The sequence below is a fragment of the Pseudophryne corroboree genome, chromosome 6, assembly GCF_028390025.1.
Source record: "Pseudophryne corroboree isolate aPseCor3 chromosome 6, aPseCor3.hap2, whole genome shotgun sequence".
Lineage (NCBI taxonomy): Eukaryota > Metazoa > Chordata > Amphibia > Anura > Myobatrachidae > Pseudophryne > Pseudophryne corroboree.
Window position 1 is genome coordinate 320,160,958 of NC_086449.1, and position 26,412 is coordinate 320,187,369.

General features: G+C 46.0%; 1 long non-coding RNA gene across 1 annotated transcript; it reads right to left on the reverse strand.

The window, feature by feature from the left end:
* Window positions 1-26,098, reverse strand: LOC134935228 (uncharacterized). The gene is made up of 3 exons (XR_010180000.1): window positions 25,882-26,098; window positions 1,552-1,623; window positions 1-1,481 (listed from the first exon to the last, which is right to left on the reverse strand). It is a non-coding gene; the product is annotated as an uncharacterized LOC134935228 (long non-coding RNA).
* Window positions 26,099-26,412: the final 314 nt, after the last annotated feature.

Genomic DNA, 26,412 nt, shown 5'->3' on the forward strand with positions numbered 1-26,412 from the left:
TTTATCCTTGTTTTTTTGTTTTAAATATGTTAATTTTTAGCATTTTTACTAAAAAATAAACCATGGCCTTAATTGTGACCAGAACATGTAAAATGCTACTTGCATAAAATTACCATTGTCCGTTTCAAACAAATGATTAAGATCAATAATTTTGCAGGTCGTCCTCTGGAGCTGGATGACCCTTTCCCACTTGTGTCTGGTTGTGTTCGGGCAGAACGTCTTGGTGGTGAGGTTATAGGTGACACTAAGGGGATTGTAGATGTAGAACTGGTACTTGTTTGCTCAGACTGATGGGCGAGATGCTGGGTTAGGGTAGTTAGAGTGAGATTTAAGTCTCTAGTGGCTGTCGTGTGGCTTTCCATGATTCAGACCATGCTCTCTTGAGTGTTTTGTGTTGCTGTTAATATCTGCAGGTAGGTTAGATTCTCACCCATGATTCTTTGGTATGTATCTAGCATCCTATTATTGTCTGCCCTTATTAATTCCAGGGTGTTAGCCATTCTGGAGATTTCTGTGGTTTGTCTGCTGTTGCTTCTGCATAATCTGAGGATGTGATGGACCAGACTACCAATAAATTGGGTTTGCCTATGCAGACATTCTAAGTTGTTGGCTTGCTGGGTGGACCAGCTGTCTCAAAAAGACTGTTCTTGAGACTGTGGTAGTGGTGTGGTAGGGCTTATGGCCTGTTCTGGTGTCCTTTGAGTGGGCGAAGTAGACAAATGTGTAGTTGTTGGGTCAGGCAGTGGTATTGCTGTGAGATTTAAGGTGAATGTGTCTTCATTGTCAGGTTCCTGCACTTGACCTGGCTGAGTTGGGTGTAGAATGGTATCTCCTGAAATGAGAGACCAGTTGTGTGTAAGTATAATTTGATGAACTCATAAGGATTTTCCTATGTGTTTTTTTCCCTAGGGCTACAAGTGTTGAGTTACTTTAATTAAAAATTTGTGGATGTTGTCCATATACACATTTGGTATATGTGCCATATTTTTGGATAATTAATTTCCTACATTATATGCTGATTTTGTTTGCTGGCTATGGACAACATATGCACAATTATTATTATTTTTTTTATTGATTTAATGTTTAGTATTTTCGCAGTGCATTATTTGTCACTAAGCTGCTTCCTTAAACTGTAAAACTACAATGGTGACATTTTTCTAAGATGGGAGTTCTACTTTAAATGTGATGTTGCACATACCAACCAATCATATTCCATGTTTTCCCTTCTAGAAGGTGCTACATAAATGAGAACTAGAATCTGATTGGTTGCTATAGGCAACATCCCATCTTAAATGGAACTTCCATCTTTGAAATTTTTGACCTATGTTTGACTTATGGTAAAGGCTGTGGACTGTCAATGAGTTGCATTGGGGGCATGGCTGAAACCTCCAACATGCGTCGATGTGGTGTTGTGATGTGTAGTGGTCTTGAAGACACAACCAGACTGCGTTTCCGTGGTGGCAACACGTGTGTGGAGGGACCTATCAAAATAAAAAAAATATTATTGTATCCAAATTGATGTGAAAACACACCCAGTGCTAATATACTTACCAGCTTCATCAGCATCCTCAGCTTCAGTAGGAGTGGAGACAGGGCCAGAGGCTCTTTGTGACTTTTTGGAGACTGTAAATGGATATGATGCATAAAATTATTAACCAAACAAAAGATTCAACACACATATGCTTCTACTCATGATTTCAAAACAGATGTTTTACATATATCTTTAATTTAATGTCTAGAAAAAAAACAACATTATCCAAAATGTATGCATACTTTTGAAACAACTATAACACATAATGTGACTAACCATGTATTACAAATATCACCACCTATCTTTCATTTGGGAAATATACAATGCATATTTAAACACAGTATGGTAGGAATACTATTTATGCACAATATCCAAATAACATATTAAAGATTGGTGTGCATGATTCTAAGCCATGACGAATTTATCATAAACTACATACTGAAAAAATTAAGACCACAAAAAACACCTTCTCAACATACATTTCAGTGTTCTTAGCATACACATTTAAAAAATATTTGGAAAAAAAAATGCTATATTATTACTCATCAATACATGTAAAAAATGCACAGTACAAAGCATACTACAAACAATTTATATATTAGTGCATCTTCAAAATTAATATATTAAAAAAACACAACTTACCAGCCTCCCTGGGCCGATCTGAGTTCGGGACTTAATTCCCCCTCACTACTTCTGGAGGAATCAGGTTCTGCAGGGGCTCCTCATACTCTAAATAAGTGGCGACAAAACGACGCCCACCTCCTGTTTGCCAGGCTGACTTGGCCTCCTTTGCTATTTTGGCTTTCACATGCCGCTTAATATCGTAAAACCTCTTTCTACAGGTCTCCTCGGTTCACCTTACCAAGCCCTCACTATTAACAGCATCAACCACCTTCTTCCAGATGACTGATTTTTTTGATGAGACCATAGCAGCTTCTGGCCCAAAAAGCTGTCGATGGTACCTCATAATCACCCGCACCAGGGCCACATTTTCCTCAAAAGTGAATATAATATTGCACTCTGTTTTGGTCCTGGTGCGTGGCTGCGGAGCCACATATCTCTCACTAGAGGACCCAGGCGCATCCTCTGCCACCTAATCCCCCTCCTCACTAATCTCCTCTGCTTCACCCACCTCACTAACCTACTCGACCTCACCACCCTCACTAACCTCCTCCCCCTCATCTCCCTCACTAACCTCCTCCACCTCACTTCCCTCACTCACCTCCTCCACCTCACCTCCCTCACTCACCTCCTCCACCTCTCTAACCTCTGCATGTGACATACTGTACTTAAGACAACAACACAGAACAATTAAAACACACTCCTTTACCTCTACACACCACACACACACACACACACACACACACACTGACAAGAGACTAAGGGTGACATTTACTCAGCAGTGATTAGAGCGGAGAAGTGAGCCAGTGGAGAAGTTGCCACATCAACCAATCAGTAGCTCTGTATAATTTTATAGTATGCAAATTATAGATGTTACTTCAGTGCTGATTGGTTGCCATGGGCACTTCTCCACTGGCTCACTTCTCTGCTCTTACCACTGCTTAGTAAATGTCCCCCTAAATGAAAAAAACACTGACAGAAAATATGACAAACTAATAACTAACAATAAAACAAAGACAAGACAACATTCAAACACAATACAGCAATCAGAAATCGATAAATAGAAAAGCACTACACTCACCAACTCCTCAGATCACTATCTCTCCACTAACTAAACCACAAGGTTCGGACAATTTGGGGCATATTTATATGGCTGCGCTTTGACACTCCCATGTATTCAGGGCCAGCTCCAGGCATGTTCAAATAGAGCGGCTGAACAGGGCGCCACACTCAATGGGCGCCTCTAGCTCTCGCGTCCATATTGGAGCCTGCCTCGGAGCCAGGTCCCTGCCTGCACAGCGTCCGTCCCGCGGCCTGCTTTCCACAGCCCCCATGTAAGCTGCGCTGGGCCGTGAGCCAATCAGAGCTCGCGGACTGGCAGCCAAGGCTCCTGATTGGCTCGCGGGACCGGCGCCTAATTGGAGCTGGGGAATCACTCAGTCAGTCATACCCGAGCTGGAAAGCTGGCGGCTTCCTCCTTCCCTGTCCTCCCCAGTTCCTGCTCTACGCTCTTCTCTCTGGCTCCGATGGCAGAACCCGTTTCATGCCCTCATGCACAGGTAGTGTCTCGCTCCATGCGCTTCCCAGGCAGCAGCTGAGATCTAGTAGCAGCAGCAGCAGCTGCTGGCATTGGGGGGCATATCTGGCTCTGTGGGGACATGTGTATCTAGCATTGGAGGCATATCTGGCACTGTGGAGACATGTGTAATCTGGCACTGTGGGGATATGTGTATCTGGCATTGGGGGCATATCTGGCACTGTGGGGACATGTGTATCTGGCACTCTGGGAATATCTGGCACTGTGGGGACATGTGTATCTGGCATTGGGGGCATATCTGGCACTGTGGGAACATCTGTATCTGATATTGGGGGCATATCTGGCACTGTGGGGAAATGTGTATCTGGCACTGTGGGGACATGTGTATCTGGCACTGGGGGTATATCTGGCACTGTGGGGACATATGTATCTGGCACTGGGGACATATCTGGCACTGTGGGGACATGTGTATCTGGCACTGTGGGGCATATGTGTATCTGGCACTGCTGGGGGCATATATCTATCTGGCACTGCTGGGGGGGGGGGCATATCATGTCTATCTGGCACTGCTGGGGGGGCATATCATGTCTATCTGGCACTGCTGGGGGGGCATATCATGTCTATCTGGCACTGCTGGGGGGGCATATCATGTCTATCTGGCACTGCTGGGGGGGCATATCATGTCTATCTGGCACTGCTGGGGGGGCATATCATGTCTATCTGGCACTGCTGGGGGGGCATATCATGTCTATCTGGCACTGCTGGGTGGTATATTGTGTATTTGGCACTGCTTGGGGCATATCATGTGTATCTAGCACTGCTGGGGGGCATATCATGTGTATCTAGCACTGCTGGGGGGCATATCATGTGTATCTGGGGGGCATATCATGTCTATCTGGCACTGCACTACTGGGGTCATTATGTGCAACTGTCACTGTACTGGAGACATTATGTGTAAGGAACACTACTGTGGCTGTTACGTGTAAGGCTGCTAATTGTGTGTGTAGGGGGAGTGTGAAAATATATTTATTTATAGTTTGCAGTTGTGAGGCCACGCCCACTTTTCCAGGAGCGCGCGTGGTGGTGGTGGGTTTTGTTCGGGCGGGGGCTTCAAATTTTTCTCACTCGGGGTGCGAGTAGGCCTGGAGCTGGCCCTGCACATATTCTACACAACCACTCATCACCTTAAAAATCGAAAGTAAATGTAAAAACACGTCCGCACTGTCCACAAAACACTGCTGCATTTGAAAAATACGAATCACGCATCCAAATATCCATGTTCGGCCCGAACACAAAAACATACGGCCGGAAGACACATACCATAAAAACACATATGAATGACATTGACATCGGAAAATACTAATTTAACAAACACGGTAGCTTAGTAAATTACCGAATTCAAATTAAAAAAGTTGCAATTTTGCATGACCGATGTCAGTCGACTTCTATTTCGACAGGAATCGGCAGAAATACAAATCTTCGTAAATATACCCCAAAGTGTTTTTGTCTGCCATCCTATTGCAATTGTGCACAGTGGGTTTGAATGTTAGATAGAATCTGCAGGTTGCTTCTTCCTGTATTTGCCTTAGAACAATGGAATCTAAACCATTAAGTTTTCCTAGGACATACATCTGGAATAGTATTTAAAGAGTTTGTCTATCTTATGTGAGTTACCTTCAGTGATTGAGGTCACCCCTTTTCTTATTCAATCACTTTCTAACTTCATCATGAGACATTAGCATTAGTAGCAGGTGACACTAGCCTTAGCAGCAGGCCCTAACCCGCCCACAATACTTATGGTCAGCATTGCGGCTGCCGGGATCCCAACATCTGGCATTTTAACCGCATCCCCTTAGTAGCAGATAACACTAGTTTTAGCAATAGGTAACACTTATCTTAGTAGCAGGTAACATTAAACTTGGCAGAGGGCCACAGTAGCCTTACTTGCAGGCCACACTAGACTTAACTGTATGTAACAGTAATCTTAGAAGTTAAAAGCAGATCACAGTAGCCTAAGCATACAGTGATGCGTCTTTTATTCAGACACATTTCTTGCACAAAGGATAAGGTGCAATAAGCGCACACTGACAAAAATGACAGCTATGAAACCATAGCTATGAAGAGTGGTAGTGCAGCCACACCGATGCATAAAATGTGTGAATATCTATATTTTTCTCTGTGTGAGCTAAATGGATTCATTTGTGACCTATTTGCTTGCAACTCTGAATAAGCCCCTTTCTGTTTAAGGAAGACTATACAACTCTATAAAATTAATAAATCACAGGATTCAAACCACTAATTTTGTTTTTTAACAGGGTGATATAAAGGGATGTAGTGGCTTTACCAGCAATCAGGATACCGACGCAGGAATCCCAACCGCTTCCAATGCCGGCAGCTGGAATGTTAGCAAACAGGTGCTATAGGGGTGTCCATGACACCCATAGAGTGGGAATAGAACCTGTGAAGAGTGCAGCAAGCTCCTTTGCACTTGCCCCCCCCTGTCGGCATTCTGGTGGCCGGGAATCCGTGGTCAGGATGCTGACCTCTGGGATCCCAACTGCCGGCGTTACAGCCCAAACCCAGTATAAATGGGTTCAGTATGACATGCCGGCAGCTGGTAGGCCGGCCGTCAGTATACCAACAACGGCATCCCGGCCATCAGCAGTGCAAGCGCAAAGAGTCCCCTTGTGGGTTTGGTGGCTTGCAGCGCTTGTCATAGGTTCTATTCCCACTCTATGGGTGTCATGGACACCCACGAGTGGGAATAGCTCCTGTTAGCCGGGATTCCGACTGTCAGCATTGTCAGTGGTCGGGATCCAGACGTCGGAATCCTGACCGCCGGGATCCTGACCATTGGCAACTTAACTGCATCCCCTCTAAATACATATTGTCAGATAACATTCATGTTTAAAAAGATAAACGTTGATTATAAATTTAATGCAAAAAATGAACACAAAATGAGTCTCTCTTCTTATGCAACACTTCTATTGAGACAGCTACCAGTGCAGGTCATAATCATTCTCTTCTGTGTTGAAAGAAATACCTTTCTTAGCAATTAAATAATTCAACACAGGTGACGCCAATCATATTAAAAGGGGAGTCCAGGAGCAGAAAACGTTGTCCCTCCTGGAATGGGTCATGTTGGGAGGTATGCACAATCTAATATACCCCCTTTCCCAAGGGTCCCCTTGTCTTAAGTGCCCGGGCCCCCCAAGGCTTAATCCGGCCCTTATGATCAGTTCCCAATATGTACAAAATTACAGAAAAGTCTTTGCCAAGTCTCTTCCTGTGGCCATGTGCTTTCCAGTTCACTGATGATATAGTGATCTTGCTTCAAGTTCTATGTTCCAATACTTACAGATCAAACATTTTTATGTTCTTATACAGTAGATTACAGTATGACTCTGATAAATGATGGCTTGGTGCCACAGCTCATCAGTACTGTAGACCGATATTCTCCTAATGATGACCTGCTCTAACCAGCTGGCTCTATGTTTTGAGAGAACTATGCAAAATGTACATCCTGCCATATTACAAGACATGCATTTCAAAACTTTGCATCAGGTTTATGTGTCACTGAGTCAACAAAAATTCATGATGGTGAAGGAGTCGGCAGCTTGTTTGAAATGTTGTTGTCCTAAAACAGACTTTATTCATATTACATGGGTTTGTAGAAAATGTCTTCAAATTTTAGGAAAAAAGTTCTGTTATTTATTAACCACATTAGAAATCTCCATCTTCCTTCTTATACCCTAGCTCCAGGGTCGGACTAGTCCACAGGGGTACAGGGGTCAGGTTTGCACACCATGCACTTGAAGGGGTTCACTACGATTTGCCGGCGGCCGGGTTCCCGGCGACCAGCATACCGGCGCCGGGAGCCCGACCGCCGGCTTACCGACAGTGTGGCGAGTGCAAATGAGCCCCTTGCGGGCTCGCTGCGCTCGCCACGCTACAGGCACGGTGGCGCGATACGCGCGCCACACTATTTTATTCTCCCTCCAGGGGGGTCGTGGACCCCCACGAGGGAGAATAAGTGTCGGTATGCTGACGGTCGGGCTCCCGGCGCCGGTATGCTGGTCGCCGGGAGCCCGACCGCCGGCATTCTGAAGACCACCCCACTTGAAGGGGCCCAAATCATGCACTCTAATGGTCAGCCAAACCTCTGTTGTGGCTGACCACACCACCTATAGAGGCTGGCCACCCCTCTAAGCATGGGTACCTTCCAATGCATTTCCGCAGTGGGCCCTTTATGCCCCAGTCTGACACTGCCTAGATCTATTATGTTATCACTTTGAGGGAATTATTTTGGGCCCTCAGAAAAGATCTTTTCACCAACTGCTGACTCTCATAATGACGATTGCAATAAGTTACTTTTTTTGGATTGTTGCCTTCCTTTTATGAATTGACAAATGCATGACGCTTCAAGTACATTATTTTGATAGGAAAACATTACCAGATATTGAGAAGAGCATAATTCAATATTATAAGAAAGGGGCAATCTATATAGAGCAATAGATGAGCCCTCTCAGCTGCATGTAATGTGTTTATTTGAGACCACAGATTAAAACCAATGGATGGGTGCCATTGAAGGGATTGTGGAATAGATGACAGTATAGGTAAGAGACGCCAAACCACATGAGGGAAGAGAGCCCTGCTCATGAGAGCTTACATTTTTAAACAGGAGGGGCAGACAGATAGAGTGACACAGATGCATTAGACAGTGAGCATGGAACAGAGGGTTAAGATGAGAGGTGGCTGTGTTTGAGGAAGAAGTGGACCTTGAGAGCACTTTGTTGCTTTGTATACAGGTGGAGAGTCTGATATTGAGATGATTCCAGAAGTAGGGAGCATCAAGGGCAAAATCTTGGAGGGGAGAATAGGAGGAAGCAATCACTTAGCAGGATAGATGGCATTCATTTGTGGAGTGAAGAGGGCACCTGGGAGTGTGAAGGGAGATGACATCATGTAAATGGGCCAGGAATGGGTGAGTGCTTTGTAGTGAGTGTGAGTAGCTAGAATTTGGATTTGAAAGGGATGGGGAGCCAGCGTATGGCTTATAGGAAAGGGGAGGCAAGGGGAGGCAGGCATAGCATATTTGGAGAGGGAGATGAGTGAGGTAGCAGCATGGAGGACATATTGGAGTGGAGAGAGCCAGAAGTCAGGCCAGATAGGAGGAGATTACAGTAGTCCAATTGGGAGATGGCCAGTGACTGGATGAGGGTCTTAGTAGCATCCAGGGTGAGAAAGGTCTTATCCTGGAAATATTTTGAGATAGAAATGGCAGGACTGTGAAAGGTACTTAATGTGTGGTTTGAAGGAGAGGACAGAGTGAAGGATAACTGCAAGACAGCACACTTGGAGGCTAGAAGAGATGGTTGTGCCTTCAATAGATAATGAAATTGTCGGATGTAAGCTTTATGCAGGAGGGTGTCAAGATGATCAGCTCATTTTAAGTCATGTTTAGTTTAAGAAAACACTGGGACATCCAGGAAGATATTTCAGAGAGATAGTTGAAGAAATGAGTGAGGAAGAGGGTAAGAGGTCAGGGGAGGAATGGTAGATGAGTATCATCAGCATAGAGATGATATTGGAGGTGAAACAGCTGACGAGATCACTTAAAGAGGACATACTGTATAGAGGGAGAATAGGAGAGGACCCAGAACAGAATCTTAAGGGACACCAATTGTTAGTGCATGTGATGGGGGGGGGGGGGGGGGGGGAGGAGTGTAGTCATGAGAGGAAACAGAGAAGGAATGGTCAGAAACATAGGAAGATATCCAGAAGAGGAAAGGTTTACATAGGCCAAGTAATTTAAGGATTTGCAGGAGGAGAGGGTTATCCACTGTGTTAAAAAGCAGCAGAGAGGTCAAGGAAATTGAGCAGACAGTAGTCAACTTTGGATTTAGCAGCAGGGAGGTCATTGCTGAGTTTCTGTAAGGGCAGTTTCTGTGAAGTGGGGAGGACAGATGCCAGATTGAAATGGGTCAAACAGGGAGTGTAAGGAAAGAAAGCAAGTAAGACAGTGCATTTAAGGTGTTTGAAGGCAAAGAGGAGGAGGTAGATTTGTTTGGAGACAGTGTTAGGATCAAGGGTAGGTTTTTTAAGAATGAGGAGACAAAGGCATGATTGAATGCAGAGGGGACAATGCCTGATGAGAGGGAGAAATTGAGGAGGCAGCAAGACAGAACAGACAAAAGGAGAAGAGGAACAGAGAAGGCAGGAGGGGACACAGTTAAGGGGGAGGTGGAAGGGGGGCATGGCCAGATTTAATTTCCAGATACATGGGAAAACGAAGTTATGGAAAAGAAGTCAGAGTAGGTAAGATGGATGGGGAAGGGTAGGCTGGGAAAGAAGGGAGGGTGCTGATGGACTGGCGGGATGTAATGTCCTGTAGTATGGAGTCAATTTTAGATGCAACATAGGTGGCAAATTTAAGGGCAGAGAGTGAGAAGAAGAGGTGAGGAGGGGGTGGACAGAGGAGGGAGTTGAAAGTGTTGAAGAGATGCTGGGGGTTTGATGACTGAGAGTAGATAGGGTTTTGAAATATGACTGTTTAGAGAGGGAAAGGACTACACTGTAGGATGACAGCATCAATTTAAAATGGAGGAAGGTGGCCTTAGAGTGTGATTTCCTCCACTGTTGCTCGGCAGTACGTGAACACTTTTACAAGTATCGGGTGCATTTGGAATGTCAGAGTTGAGGTGTGGATCTGCGAGGGTGAATAGTGGTCACCTGTGTCAAGAGTAGAAGTAAGGGAGGCATTTTATAGGGAAGTGGCTTATTCAGGGCAGGAGATATATATATATATATATATATATACATACACACACACACACACACACACACACACATACATACACACATATATATATATATATATATATATATACATATATACACTGCTCAAAAAAATAAAGGGAACACTAAAATAACACATCCTAGATCTGAATGAATGAAATATTCTTATTAAATACTTTGTTCTTTACATAGTTGAATGTGCTGACAACAAAATCACACAAAAATGATCAATGGAAATCAAATTTATTAACCCATGGAGGTCTGGATTTTGAGTCACCCTCAAAATTAAAGTGGAAAAACACACTACAGGCTGATCCAACTTTGATGTAATGTCCTTAAAACAAGTCAAATTGAGGCTCAGTAGTGTGTGTGGCCTCCACGTGCCTGTATGACCTCCCTACAACACCTGGGCATGCTCCTGATGAGGTGGCGGATAGTCTCCTGAGGGATCTCCTCCCAGACCTGGACTAAAGCATCCGCCAACTCCTGGACAGTCTGTGGTGCAACGTGGCGTTGGTGGATGGAGCGAGACATGATGTCCCAGATGTGCTCAATTGGATTCAGGTCTGGGCAACGGACGGGCCAGTCCATAGCATCAATGCCTTCGTCTTGCAGGAACTGCTGACACACTCCAGTATTTAATAAGAATATTTCATTCATTCAGATCTAGGATGTGTTATTTTAGTGTTCCCTTTATTTTTTTTGAGCAGTGTATATATATGTAACTGGTCAGCTGCACTCCTTGTTGGGAGAGAATGAAAGCAAATAAATGGCCGGTGCCCTCCATTGAAGGAAATTCTCAAATACAATAGAATATGCGTCAGGCGGCACTCACGGCTCCAAAAAGAAATCAACCATGTATGTAAGGGGTAATACGGTGTAGCATGTGTATAATGGGTACCCCTACTACAGTGTGGCATGTGTATAATGGGTACCCCTACTATGGTGTGACATGTGTATAATGGGTCCCCCTACTACGGTGTGGCATGTGTATAATTAGAACCCCTACTACGGCGTGGCATGTGTATAACTGGCACCACTACTAAGGTGTGGTATGTGTATAATTGGTATCTCTACTATGGTGTGGCATGTGTATAACAGGTACCCATTCTAGGGTGTGGCATGTGTATAACGGGTACTCCAACTACAGTGTGGCATGTGTGTAATGGGCACCCCTACTATGGTGTGGCGTGTGTATAACGAAATCCCTACTACGGTGTGGCATGTGTATACTGGGTACCCCTACTACGGTGTGGCATGTGTATAAGGGGAACCACTATTATGGTGTGGCATGTGTATAACGGGAACTGCTACTATGGTGTGGCATGTGTATAATGGGAACCATTACTACAATGTGGCATGTGTATAATTAGTACCCCTACTACGGCGTTGCATGTGTATAACTGGCACCACTACGACCGTGTGGACTGTGTATAACGGGCACCACTACTAAGGTGTGGCACGTGTATAACGGGTACCACTACTACGGTGTGGCATGTGTATAATTGGTATCTCTACTATGATGTGGCATGTGTATAATGGGTGTGTATAACGGGTACCCATTCTACGGTGTGGCATGTGTATTACGGGTACTCCAACTACTGTGTGGCATTTGTATAATGGGAACCACTACTATGTTGTGGCATGTGTATAACAGGTATGCCTACTACGGTGTGGCATGTGTATAATGGGTACCCCTGCTACTGTGTGACATGTATATAATGGGTAATACGGTGTAGCATATGTATAATGGGTATCCCTACTACAGTGTGGCATGTGTATAACGGGAACCATTACTATGGTATGGCATGTGTATAATGGGAACCACTACTACGTTGTGGCATGTGTTTAACAGGTATGCCTACTACGGTGGGGCATGTGTATAATGGGTACCCCTGCTACAGTGTGACATGTATATAATGGGTAATATGGTGTAGCATGTGTATAATGGGTACCCCTACTACAGTGTGGCATGTGTATAACGGGTACCCCTACTACGGTGTGACATGTGTATAATGGGTCCCCCTACTACGGTGTGGCATGTGTATAACTAGAACCCCTACTATGGCGTGGCATGTGTATAACTGGCACCACTACTAAGGTGTGGCATGTGTATAACTGGTACCACTGCTATGGTGTGGCATGTGTATAACTGGTACCACTACTACGGTTTGGCATGTGTATAACTGGTACCACTACTATGGTGTGGCATGTGTATAACAGGTGCGTATAACGGGTACCCATTCTAAGGTGTGGCATGTGTATAACAGGTGTGTATAACGGGTACCCATTCTAGGGTGTGGCATGTGTATAACGGGTACTCCAACTACTGTGTGGCATTTGTATAACGAGAACCACTACTACGTTGTGGCATGTGTATAATTGGTATCTCTACTATAGTGTGGCATGTGTATAACGGTATCCCTGCTACGGTGTGACATGTATGTAATGGGTAATATGGTGTAGCATGTGTATAATGGTTACCCCTACTACGGTGTGGCATGTGTATAACGGGAACCACTACTATGGTATGGCATGTGTATAATGGGAACCACTACTACGGTGTGGCATGTGTATAATGGGTACCCCTACTATGGTGTGACGTGTGTATAACTAGAACCACTACTACAGTGTGGCATGTGTATAACAAGTACCACTACTATGGTGTGGCATGTGTGTGACGGGTACCACTTCTACGGTGTTTCATGTGTATAACGGGCACCCCTACTATGGTGTGGCAGGTGTATAATGAAATCCCTACTACGGTGTGGCATGTGTATACTGGGTACCCCTACTACGGTGTGGCATGTGTATAACGAGAACCACTACTACGGTGGGGCAAGTGTATAACAGGTATCCCTATTACGGTGTGGCATGTGTATAATGGGAACCATTACTACAATGTGGCATGTGTATAATTAGTACCCCTACTATGGTGTGGCATGTATATAATGGGTACCCCTACTACGGCGTGGCATGTGTGTACCACTACTACGGTGTGGCATGTGTATAACTGGCACCACTACTACCGTGTGGACTGTGTATAACGGACAACACTACTAAGGTGTGGCATGTGTATAACGGGTACCACTACTACGGTGTGGCATGTGTATAATTGGTATCTCTACTATGATGTGGCATGTATATAATGTATGTGTATAACGGGTACCCATTCTACGGTGTGGCATGTGTATAACGAGTACTCCAACTACTGTGTGGCATTTGTATAATGGGAACCACTACTACGTTGTGGCATGTGTATAACAGGTATGCCTACTACGGTGTGGCATGTGTATAATGGGTACCCCTGCTACAGTGTGACATGTATATAATGGGTAATACGGTTTAGCATGTGTATAATGGGTACCCCTACTAAAGTGTGGCATGTGTATAATGGGTACCCCTGCTACGGTGTGACATGTATATAATGGGTAATACGGTGTAGCATATGTATAATGGGTACCCCTACTACAGTGTGGCATGTGTATAACGGGAACCACTACTATGGTATGGCATGTGTATAATGGGAACCACTACTACGTTGTGGCATGTGTATAACAGGTATGCCTACTACGGTGTGGCATGTGTATAATGGGTACCCCTGCTACAGTGTGACATGTATATAATGGGTAATATGGTGTAGCATGTGTATAATGGGTACCCCTACTACAGTGTGGCATGTGTATAATGGGTACCCCTACTACAGTGTGACATGTTTATAATGGGTCCCCCTACTACGGTGTGGCATGTGTATAATTAGAACCCCTACTATGGCGTGGCATGTGTATAACTGACACCACTACTAAGGTGTGGTATGTGTATAATTGGTATCTCTACTATGGTGTGGCATGTGTATAACAGGTATGTATAACGGGTACCCATTCTAGGGGGTGGCATGTGTTGTATTATTATTATTATTATTATTATCCTTTATTTATATGACGCCACAAGGGTTCTGCAGCGCCCAATTACAGAGTACATAAATATTCAAACAGGAAAACAGCAACTTAGAGTTGATGACAGTATAGGACAAGTACAGGGTAAATAAACATAGTTACATCAGCAGATGACACTGGAAAAAGTATCAGGTGGCAGAAGACTGCTGGAGTTGATGCAGTTGAAGATTATTAAAGTAAGAAAGGATAAGCACATGAGGGAAGAGGGCCCTGCTCGTGAGAGCTTACATTCTAAAGGGTACTCCAACTACTGTGTGGCATTTGTATAATGGGAACCACTACTACGTTGTGGCATGTGTATAATTGGTATCTCTACTATAGTGTGGCATGTGTATAATGGGTATCCCTGCTATGGTGTGACATGTATGTAACGGGTAATACGGTGTAGCATGTGTATAATTGGTACCCCTACTACTGTGTGGCATGTGTATAATGGGAACCACTACTATGGTATGGTATGTGTATAATGGGAACCACTACTACGGTGTGGCATGTGTATGACAGGTACCCCTACTATGGTGTGACATGTGTATAACGAAATCCCTACTACGGAGTGGCATGTGTATACTGGGTAGAGATGTGCACCGGAAATTTTTCGGGTTTTGTGTTTTGGTTTTGGGTTCGGTTCCGTGGCCATGTTTTGGGTTCGAACGCGTTTTGGCAAAACCTCACAGAATTTTTTTTGTCGGATTCGGGTGTGTTTTGGATTCGGCTGTTTTTTTCAAAAAACCCTAAAAAACAGCTTAAATCATAGAATTTGGGGGTCATTTTGATCCCAAAGTATTATTAACCTCAATAACCATAATTTCCACTCATTTTCAGTCTATTCTGAACACCTCACACCTCACAATATTATTTTTAGTCCTAAAATTTGCACCGAGGTCGCTGGATGACTAAGCTCAGCAACCCAAGTGGCCGACACAAACACCTGGCCCATCTAGGAGTGGCACTGCAGTGTCACGCAGGATGGCCCTTCCAAAAAACACTCCCCAAACAGCACATGACGCAAAGAAAAAAAAGAGGCGCAATGAGGTAGCTGTGTGAGTAAGCTAAGCGACCCTAGTGGCCGACACAAACACCTGGCCCATCTAGGAGTGGCACTGCAGTGTCAGGCCGGATGGCCCTTCCAAAAAATACTCCCCAAACAGCACATGACGCAAAGAAGAAAAAAAAGAGGCGCAATGAGGTAGCTGTGTGACTAAGATAAGTGACCCTAGTGGCCGACACAAACACCTGGCCCATCTAGGAGTGGCACTGCAGTGTCACGCAGGATGGCCCTTCCAAAAAATACTCCCCAAACAGCACATGACGCAAAGAAGAAAAAAAAGAGGCGCAATGAGGTAGCTGTGTGACTAAGATAAGTGACCCTAGTGGCCGACACAAACACCTGGCCCATCTAGGAGTGGCACTGCAGTGTCACGCAGGATGGCCCTTCCAAAAAATACTCCCCAAACAGCACATGACGCAAAGAAGAAAAAAAAGAGGCGCAATGAGGTAGCTGTGTGACTAAGATAAGTGACCGTAGTGGCCGACACAAACACCTGGCCCATCTAGGAGTGGCACTGCAGTGTCACGCAGGATGGCCCTTCCAATAAACACTCCCCAAACAGCACATGACGCAAAGAAAAATGAAAGAAAAAAGAGGTGCAAGATGGAATTGTCCTTGGGCCCTCCCACCCACCCTTATGTTGTATAAACAGGACATGCACACTTTAACCAACCCATCATTTCAGTGACAGGGTCTGCCACACGACTGTGACTGAAATGACGGGTTGGTTTGGACCCCCACCAAAAAAGAAGCAATTAATCTCTCCTTGCACAAACTGGCTCTACAGAGGCAAAATGTCCACCTCATCATCATCCTCCGATTCATCACCGTGTACATCCCCCTCCTCACAGATTATCAATTCGTCCCCACTGGAATCCACCATCACAGCTCCCTGTGTACTTTGTGGAGGCAATTGCTGCTGGTGAATGTCTCCATGGAGGAATTGATTATAATTCATTTTAATGAACATCATCTTCTCCACATTTTCTGGAAGTAACCTCGTACGCCGATTGCTGACAAGGTGAGCGGCGGCACTAAACACTCTTTCGGAGTACACACTTGTGGGAGGGCAACTTAGGTAGAATAAAGCCAGTTTGTGCAAAGGCCTCCAAATTGCCTCTTTTTCCTGCCAGTATACGTACGGACTGTCTGACGTGCCTACTTGGATGCGGTCACTCATATAATCCTCCACCATTCTTTCAATGGTGAGAGAATCATATGCAGTGACAGTAGACGACATGTCCGTAATCGTTGGCAGGTCCTTCAGTCCGGACCAGATGTCAGCATCAGCAGTCGCTCCAGACTGCCCTGCATCACCGCCAGCGGGTGGGCTCGGAATTCTGAGCCTTTTCCTCGCACCCCCAGTTGCGGGAGAATGTGAAGGAGGAGATGTTGACAGGTCGCGTTCCGCTTGACTTGACAATTTTCTCACCAGCAGTTCTTTGAACCCCTGCACACTTGTGTCTGCCGGAAAGAGAGATCCAAGGTAGGTTTTAAATCTAGGATCGAGCACGGTGGCCAAAATGTAGTGCTCTGATTTCAACAGATTGACCACCCGTGAATCCTTGTTAAGCGAATTAAGGGCTCCATCCACAAGTCCCACATGCCTAGCGGAATCGCTCAGTGTTAGCTCCTCCTTCAATGTCTCCAGCTTCTTCTGCAAAAGCTTGATGAGGGGAATGACCTGACTCAGGCTGGCAGTGTCTGAACTGACTTCACGTGTGGCAAGTTCAAAAGGTTGCAGAACCTTGCACAACGTTGAAATCATTCTCCACTGCGCTTGAGACAGGTGCATTCCACCTCCTATATCGTGGTCAGTTGTATAGGCTTGAATGGCCTTTTGCTGCTCCTCCAACCTCTGAAGCACATAGAGGGTTGAATTCCACCTCGTTACCACTTCTTGCTTCAGATGATGGCAGGGCAGGTTCAGGCGTTTTTGGTGTTGCTCCAGTCTTCTGTACGTGGTGCCTGTACGCCGAAAGTGTCCCGCAATTCTTCTGGCCACCGACAGCATCTCTTGCACGACCCTGTCGTTTTTTAAATAATTCTGCACCACCAAATTCAAGGCATGTGCAAAACATGGGACGTGCTGGAATTTGCCCATATTTAATGCACACACAATATTGCTGGCGTTGTCCGATGCCACAAATCCACAGGAGAGTCCAATTGGGGTAAGCCATTCTGCGATGATCTTCCTCAGTTGCCGTAAGAGGTTTTCAGCTGTGTGCGTATTCTGGAAAGCGGTGATACAAAGCGTAGCCTGCCAAGGAAAGAGTTGGCGTTTGCGAGATGCTGCTACTGGTGCCGCCGCTGCTGTTCTTGCGGCGGGAGTCAATACATCTACTCAGTGGGCTGTCACAGTCATATAGTCCTGAGTCTGCCCTGCTCCACTTGTCCACATGTCTGTGGTTAAGTGGACATTGGGTACAACTGCATTTTTTAGGACACTGGTGAGTCTTTTTCTGAGGTCTGTGTACATTTTCGGTATCGCCTGCCTAGAGAAATGGAACCTAGATGGTATTTGGTACCGGGGACACAGTACCTCAATCAAGTCTATAGTTGGCTCTGCAGTAATGATGGATACCGGAACCACGTTTCTCACCGCCCAGGATGCCAAGGCCTCAGTTATCCGCTTTGCAGCAGGATGACTGCTGTGATATTTCATCTTCCTCGCAAAGGACTGTTGGACAGTCAATTGCTTGGTGGAAGTAGTAAAAGTCGTCTTACGACTTCCCCTCTGGGATGACCATCGACTCCCAGCAGCAACAACAGCAGCGCCAGCAGCAGTAGGCGTTACACGCAAGGATTCATTGGAGGAATCCCAGGCAGGAGAGGACTCGTCAGAATTGCCAGTGACATGGCCTGCAGGACTATTGGCATTCCTGGGGAAGGAGGAAATTGACACTGAGGGAGTTGGTGGGGTGGTTTGCGTGAGCTTGGTTACAAGAGGAAGGGATTTACTGGTCAGTGGACTGCTTCCGCTGTCGCCCAAAGTTTTTGAACTTGTCACTGACTTATGATGAATGCGCTGCAGGTGACGTATAAGGGAGGATGTTCCGAGGTGGTTAACGTCCTTACCCCTACTTATTACAGCTTGACAAAGGCAACACACGGCTTGACAAATGTTGTCCGCATTTCTGTTGAAATACTTCCACACCGAAGAGCTGATTTTTTTGGTATTTTCACCAGGCATGTCAATGGCCATATTCCTCCCACGGACAACAGGTGTCTCCCCGGGTGCCTGACTTAAACAAACCACCTCACCATCAGAATCCTCCTTGTCAATTTCCTCCCCAGCGCCAGCAACACCCATATCCTCCTCATCCTGGTGTACTTCAACACTGACATCTTCAATCTGACTATCAGGAACTGGACTGCGGGTGCTCCTTCCAGCACTTGCAGGGGGCGTGCAAATGGTGGAAGGCGCATGCTCTTCACGTCCAGTGTTGGGAAGGTCAGGCATCGCAACCGACACAATTGGACTCTCCTTGTGGATTTGTGATTTCGAAGAACGCACAGTTCTTTGCTGTGCTTTTGCCAGCTTAAGTCTTTTCATTTTTCTAGCGAGAGGCTGAGTGCTTCCATCCTCATGTGAAGCTGAACCACTAGCCATGAACATAGGCCAGGGCCTCAGCCGTTCCTTGCCACTCCGTGTGGTAAATGGCATATTGGCAAGTTTACGCTTCTCCTCCGACGATTTTATTTTAGATTTTTGAGTCCTTTTTTTACTGATATTTTGTGTTTTGGATTTTACATGCTCTGTACTATGACATTGGGCATCGGCCTTGGCAGACGACGTTGATAGAATTTCATCATCTCGGCCATGACTAGTGGCAGCAGCTTCAGCACGAGGTGGAAGTGGATCTTGATCTTTCCCTATTTTTGGAACCTCAACATTTTTGTTCTCCATATTTTAATAGGCACAACTAAAAGGCACCTCAGGTAAACAATGGAGATGGATGGATACTAGTATACTTATGGATGACAAGTGACAGACGACACAGAGGTAGCTACAGCCGTGGACTACCGTACTGCGTCTGCTAGTATAGAGATGATAATGATATTAAAAATATATATATATCACTACTGCAGGTATATATAATATAATGACGGACCTGCTGGACACTGTCAGCAGACTCCTAAACTACTAGTATGAAGAAGATAGAAAAAAAACCCCCACCACAGGTAGGTATACAATTATGGACGAGCACTGACGAGTCACGACACAGAGGTAGCCACAGCCGTGGACTACCGTACTGCGTCTGCTAATATAGAGATGATAAAGATGATAGAGATGAACAAAAAAAATATAACACTACTGCAGGTAAATATTTATATAATATAATGAATGACGGACCTGCTGGACACTGTCAGCAGAATGCGTTTATAGAATAAAAAAAAAAAAAAAACACCACAGGAGTGTTTAACTTTTTCAGGCAGACAATATACTGGTGGTCACTGGTCAGTCACACTGGCAGCAAAAGTGTGCACTGTACTCCTGCTATAACTGCACCCCAGTCTCCCCCACAATTCAGCTGTGTGAACAGTGAGCACTCAGCACAGTCAGATATACATATAGATGATATTATCATGCAGCACACTGAGGCTGAGCACAGATATGGTATGTGACTGTGTATCGTTTTTTTTCAGGCAGAGAACGGATTATATTTAATAATAATAAATAAAACTGGTGGTGGTCACTAGTAACTATCAGCAAAACTCTGCACTCTGAGTACTCCCTAATGCTCCCCAAAATTACTAAGTAATCAACTCAAGTGTCTCTATCTATTCTAACGGAGAGGACGCCAGCCACGTCCTCTCCCTATCAATCTCAATGCACGTGTGAAAATGGCGGCGACGCGCGGCTCCTTATATAGAATCCGAGTCTCGCGATAGAATACGAGCCTCGCGAGAATCAGACAGCGGGATGATGACGTTCGGGCGCGCTCGGGTTAGCCGAGCAAGGCGGGAAGATCCGAGTCTGCCTCGGACCCGTGTAAAAAGGCTGAAGTTCGGGAGGGTTCGGATTCCGAGGAACCGAACCCGCTCATCTCTAATACTGGGTACCCCTACTACGGTGTGGCATGTGTATAACGGGAACCACTACTATGGTGTGGCATGTGTATAACGAGAACCACTACTATGGTGTGGCATGTGTATAATGGGAACCATTACTACAATGTGGCATGTGTATAATTAGTACCCCTACTACGGTGTGGCATGTATATAATGGGTACCCCTACTACGGCGTGGCATGTGTATAACGGGCACCACTACTATGGTGTAGCATGTGTGTAATGTGTACCCCTACTACGGTATGGCATGTGTATAACGGGTGCCACTACTATGGTGTGGTATGTGTATAATGAGTACCACTACTACGGTGTGGCATGTGTATAACAGGTATCGCTATTAGGGTGTGACATGTGTATAACGGCTATCCCTACTACAGTGTGACATGTGTATAACGGGTACCACTACTATAGTGTGACATGTGTATAAAGAGGAATCCTACAACGGTGTGGCATGTATATAACAGGTACTCATTCTATGGTTTGGCATGTGTATAACTGGTAATCCTACTACAGTGTGGCATGTGTATAATGGGTACCCCTTCTACGGTGTGGCATATGTATAACGGGCTGCAGTGCTGACCACATAGTGCAAAGAGAGTGCTAGGGGGTGGGGAAATTTGAGGAAAAATTACTTCACAGAAAGGGTAGTGGATAAGTGGATTAGCCTCCCATCAGAGGTGGTAGAGGCTAAGACAGTAAAGCAATTTAAACATGCATGGGATAGACATAAGGACATCCTTACAAAGAAATAAGGATCAAATAAGGTTTGAGATAAAAATACTGTATGGTTAAAAAAAAAAAAAAAAAGGGCAGACTAGATGGGCCAAGTGGTTCTTATCTGCCGTCAAATTCTATGTTTTATATAAACATACATGTTATGATGTATGTAATATATGTGCTGGCTGGTTACCCCGGGATCGGCAGCACTGTGTGTTTCACAGACGGCACCTGGCACTCAGAATTCTCTTCTAAACCCACTTCAAGATGCCCATTGTTAATGCATGCACATCTGCAGTGCAGTAAGTTAACCCTTACCACCCTCCTCCTTATTTTTCTAAAATGACAGGAGCTAAGAAGGCAGTTAATTTATTAATTTACTACAGTGACTAAAAATGTGAACTATACACTTACATAAATATGGCATTAATCATGAATATTTCTGATTTTTTTTAATTAATTTAAATTATTGTAGCACTCAAGAAAAGGCAGATAATACAGTTCTCACCATTTCACAAAAAAACAAAAACTTTACTGTTAAAGATCCAATATAAAGTTGTTGAAGGTGTGCACTAGCTATTCCCTCCATAGAAATAACCACACCTACAGCACAGGCCACACCCTTTGAGTAGACCACACACCCACAGTACGGGTCACACGCTCACACATCAGTCATTCCACTGCAGTAATTGTCACACCCCCTGCAGTGGCACACAATAGGCATACTTGCCTACTTTTGAAAACTAGTTTCAGGGAGATTCCAGGTGGCAGCAGAATGCGCCGTGCAGGGGTGTGTCGAGCTCCGCCCAAGGGGTGTGTCTAGTTCCGCCTATGGGTGTGTTTATTGAAATCAGGGGTGTGTCCTGCAATGGCAGGTGAAAACTATAGTACAAAAAGCAGCAAAAAAAGAATTAGAAAAAAAGCAACAATATAAGTGCAAGATACATTAATTTAATCTACTGTGCACATTAAGTGACAGAGAAAACCAAAATCTATACACACTGGTGCGGGATTATATATATATATATATATATATATATAATGTTTGATGATGGCGGCACTCAGCAGACTCATTTAAAGATGAAAAAAGCCTTTTATTTTCGGTCCGAAAATAAAAGGCTTTTTTCATCTTTAAATGAGTCTGCTGAGTGCCGCCATCATCAAACATTGTTACAGGAGTGTTTATTCCCTGGATGGCACCGCAGCAAGTAATTGCTTTCCACAAGAGAGTGCCGAGTCTCTCCAAATGCTATATAATATATATATATATATATATATATATATATATATATATATATATATATATATATATATACATACACACACACACACACACATGTGTAATATATATATATATATATATATATATATATATATATATATATACATACACACACACACACACACACACACATTATGCCACATGGTGTGAGCCGAAATTCACATTATGCTACACAGTATGAGCCACAATCCACACGGAATGAGCCAAAATTCAGGGACAGGGAGAGTGACAGCAGGGACATACAGTAGGGACAGGGAGAGTGACAGAGAGACAGGAAGAGACATAGGGAGAGGACAGCAGAGACATACAGTAGGGAGAGAGAAAGGCAGCAGGGTAAGATTGGTTAATGAGCGGAGGAGTGTGTGGTCGGCGGTGTGGAGGATGAGGAGGCTGTGGTCATCGACGGTGCAGAGGAGGCGGCTGTGGGCGGCAGTGCGGAGGAGGAGGCTGAGGGCAGCGGCCTTCTGGGTAGCTATGGTCCACCTATGACCGCCACTATTTCAAATCTGCCACAGACCAGCAGCCAATCAGGAGTGGCTGCTCCTGATTGGCTGCTGGTTCAAGAGCTCCAATTGGCGCGTTAATAGTGACGAATTTGAAAAGATGCGGCAGTCAGTGCTCGAAGTGCCGGTATGCCATACCAGTGTATACCGGCCCACTTTCAGCACTGTGTGTGTGTAGACATACACCCACATACACATTACACCTAGTACTTACAGCACCAGAATACATTGCATTATGCACTGCTCCCTCCCACTTATTACACCCAGCACATTACATTATACACACCCCTCCCCCATATTACACCCAGCACATTACATTATACGCAACTCACCCATATTACACCCAGCACATTACATTATACACAACCCCCTCCCCCATATTACACCCAGCTCACATCATACACAGCCCCATACTACACCCAGCACATTACATTACACACAGCCCCCCTCCCCATATTACACCCAGCACATAACACACAGTCCCCCCTCCCCCATATTACACCCAGCACATAACACACAGTCCCCCTCCCCCATATTACACCCAGCACATTACACACAGTCCCCCTCCCCCATATTACACCCAGCACATTACACACAGTCCCCCTCCCCCATATTACACCCAGCACATTACACACAGTCCCCCTCCCCCATATTACACCCAGCACATTACACACAGTCCCCCTCCCCCATATTACACCCAGCACATTACACACAGTCCCCCTCCCCCATATTACACCCAGCACATTACACACAGTCCCCCTCCCCCATATTACACCCAGCACATTACACACAGTCCCCCTCCCCCATATTACACCCAGCACATTACACACAGTCCCCCTCCCCCATATTACACCCAGCACATTACACACAGTCCCCCTCCCCCATATTACACCCAGCACATTACACACAGTCCCCCTCCCCCATATTACACCCAGCACATTACACACAGTCCCCCTCCCCCATATTACACCCAGCACATTACACACAGTCCCCCTCCCCCATATTACACCCAGCACATTACACACAGTCCCCCTCCCCCATATTACACCCAGCACATTACACACAGTCCCCCTCCCCCATATTACACCCAGCACATTACACACAGTCCCCCTCCCCCATATTACACCCAGCACATTACACACAGTCCCCCTCCCCCATATTACACCCAGCACATTACACACAGTCCCCCTCCCCCATATTACACCCAGCACATTACACACAGTCCCCCTCCCCCATATTACACCCAGCACATTACACACAGTCCCCCTCCCCCATATTACACCCAGCACATTACACACAGTCCCCCTCCCCCATATTACACCCAGCACATTACACACAGTCCCCCTCCCCCATATTACACCCAGCACATTACACACAGTCCCCCTCCCCCATATTACACCCAGCACATTACACACAGTCCCCCTCCCCCATATTACACCCAGCACATTACACACAGTCCCCCTCCCCCATATTACACCCAGCACATTACACACAGTCCCCCTCCCCCATATTACACCCAGCACATTACACACAGTCCCCCTCCCCCATATTACACCCAGCACATTACACACAGTCCCCCTCCCCCATATTACACCCAGCACATTACACACAGTCCCCCTCCCCCATATTACACCCAGCACATTACACACAGTCCCCCTCCCCCATATTACACCCAGCACATTACACACAGTCCCCCTCCCCCATATTACACCCAGCACATTACACACAGTCCCCCTCCCCCATATTACACCCAGCACATTACACACAGTCCCCCCTCCCCCATATTACACCCAGCACATTACACACAGTCCCCCTCCCCCATATTACACCCAGCACATTACACACAGTCCCCCTCCCCCATATTACACCCAGCACATTACACACAGTCCCCCTCCCCCATATTACACCCAGCACATTACACACAGTCCCCCCTCCCCCATATTACACCCAGCACATTACACACAGTCCCCCTCCCCCATATTACACCCAGCACATTACACACAGTCCCCCCTCCCCCATATTACACACAGTCCCCCTCCCCCATATTACACCCAGCACATTACACACAGTCCCCCTCCCCCATATTACACCCAGCACATTACACACAGTCCCCCTCCCCCATATTACACCCAGCACATTACACACAGTCCCCCTCCCCCATATTACACCCGGCACATTACACACAGTCCCCCTCCCCCATATTACACCCGGCACATTACACACAGTCCCCCTCCCCCATATTACACCCGGCACATTACACACAGTCCCCCTCCCCCATATTACACCCGGCACATTACACACAGTCCCCCTCCCCCATATTACACCCGGCACATTACACACAGTCCCCCTCCCCCATATTACACCCGGCACATTACACACAGTCCCCCTCCCCCATATTACACCCGGCACATTACACACAGTCCCCCTCCCCCATATTACACCCGGCACATTACACACAGTCCCCCTCCCCCATATTACACCCAGCACATTACACACAGTCCCCCTCCCCCATATTACACCCAGCACATTACACACAGTCCCCCTCCCCCATATTACATCCAGCACATTACACACAGCAAACACCACCCCCCTCCCCCATATTACACCCAGCACATTACATTATACACAACCCCCTCCCCCATATTACACCCAGCTCACATATTACACCCAGCTCCACATCATACACAGCCCTCTCCCCCATATTACACCCAGCTCACATATTACACCCAGCTCCACATCATACACAGCCCCCTACCCCATATTACACCGAGTCAGTGCCACATTACATTCCCCCCATTACACACAGCAGTCACCTGGCTACGTTGTTCCTTCCTCTTAGGAGCAGACTAGAGGACAGTGTGGGAAGGCAGCAGTGAGAGCCGAGGAGCAGAGAGAGAGGTCAGCTTCTGCTGCTGCTGGCCTCATACACGCAGCTCTCTCTCTGAGTGTGGTGGGAGGGGCCAGCCACAGGAAGCACACCCCTGATTGAGACTGCTTCCTTGTCACTGTGCAGTGTGCCTAGCAAGACGGACACTGCCGCCCCCGAAGTCTCCCGTGCAGGTGCTGGGCCCTCCGGACTTGCGCAGTGCTGATTTTCGGTGAGGACCCTGAAAATCCGGGGGGCTGGCAAGTTTTGCGGGGCAGCGGGAGGCTCACTTAAAAATCGGGAGCTTCCCGCTGAATGCGGGAGGGTAGGCAAGTCTGACAATAGGCCCTTCATAAATTTCAGCTTCAAGCCCATGTGAACATTAATCTGGCACTGACTGCACATACACACTCCCTATGTACACTGCTTCCACCATATACTCCTCCGTATACTATGCTGCAACCCCAGGTTACTTGCC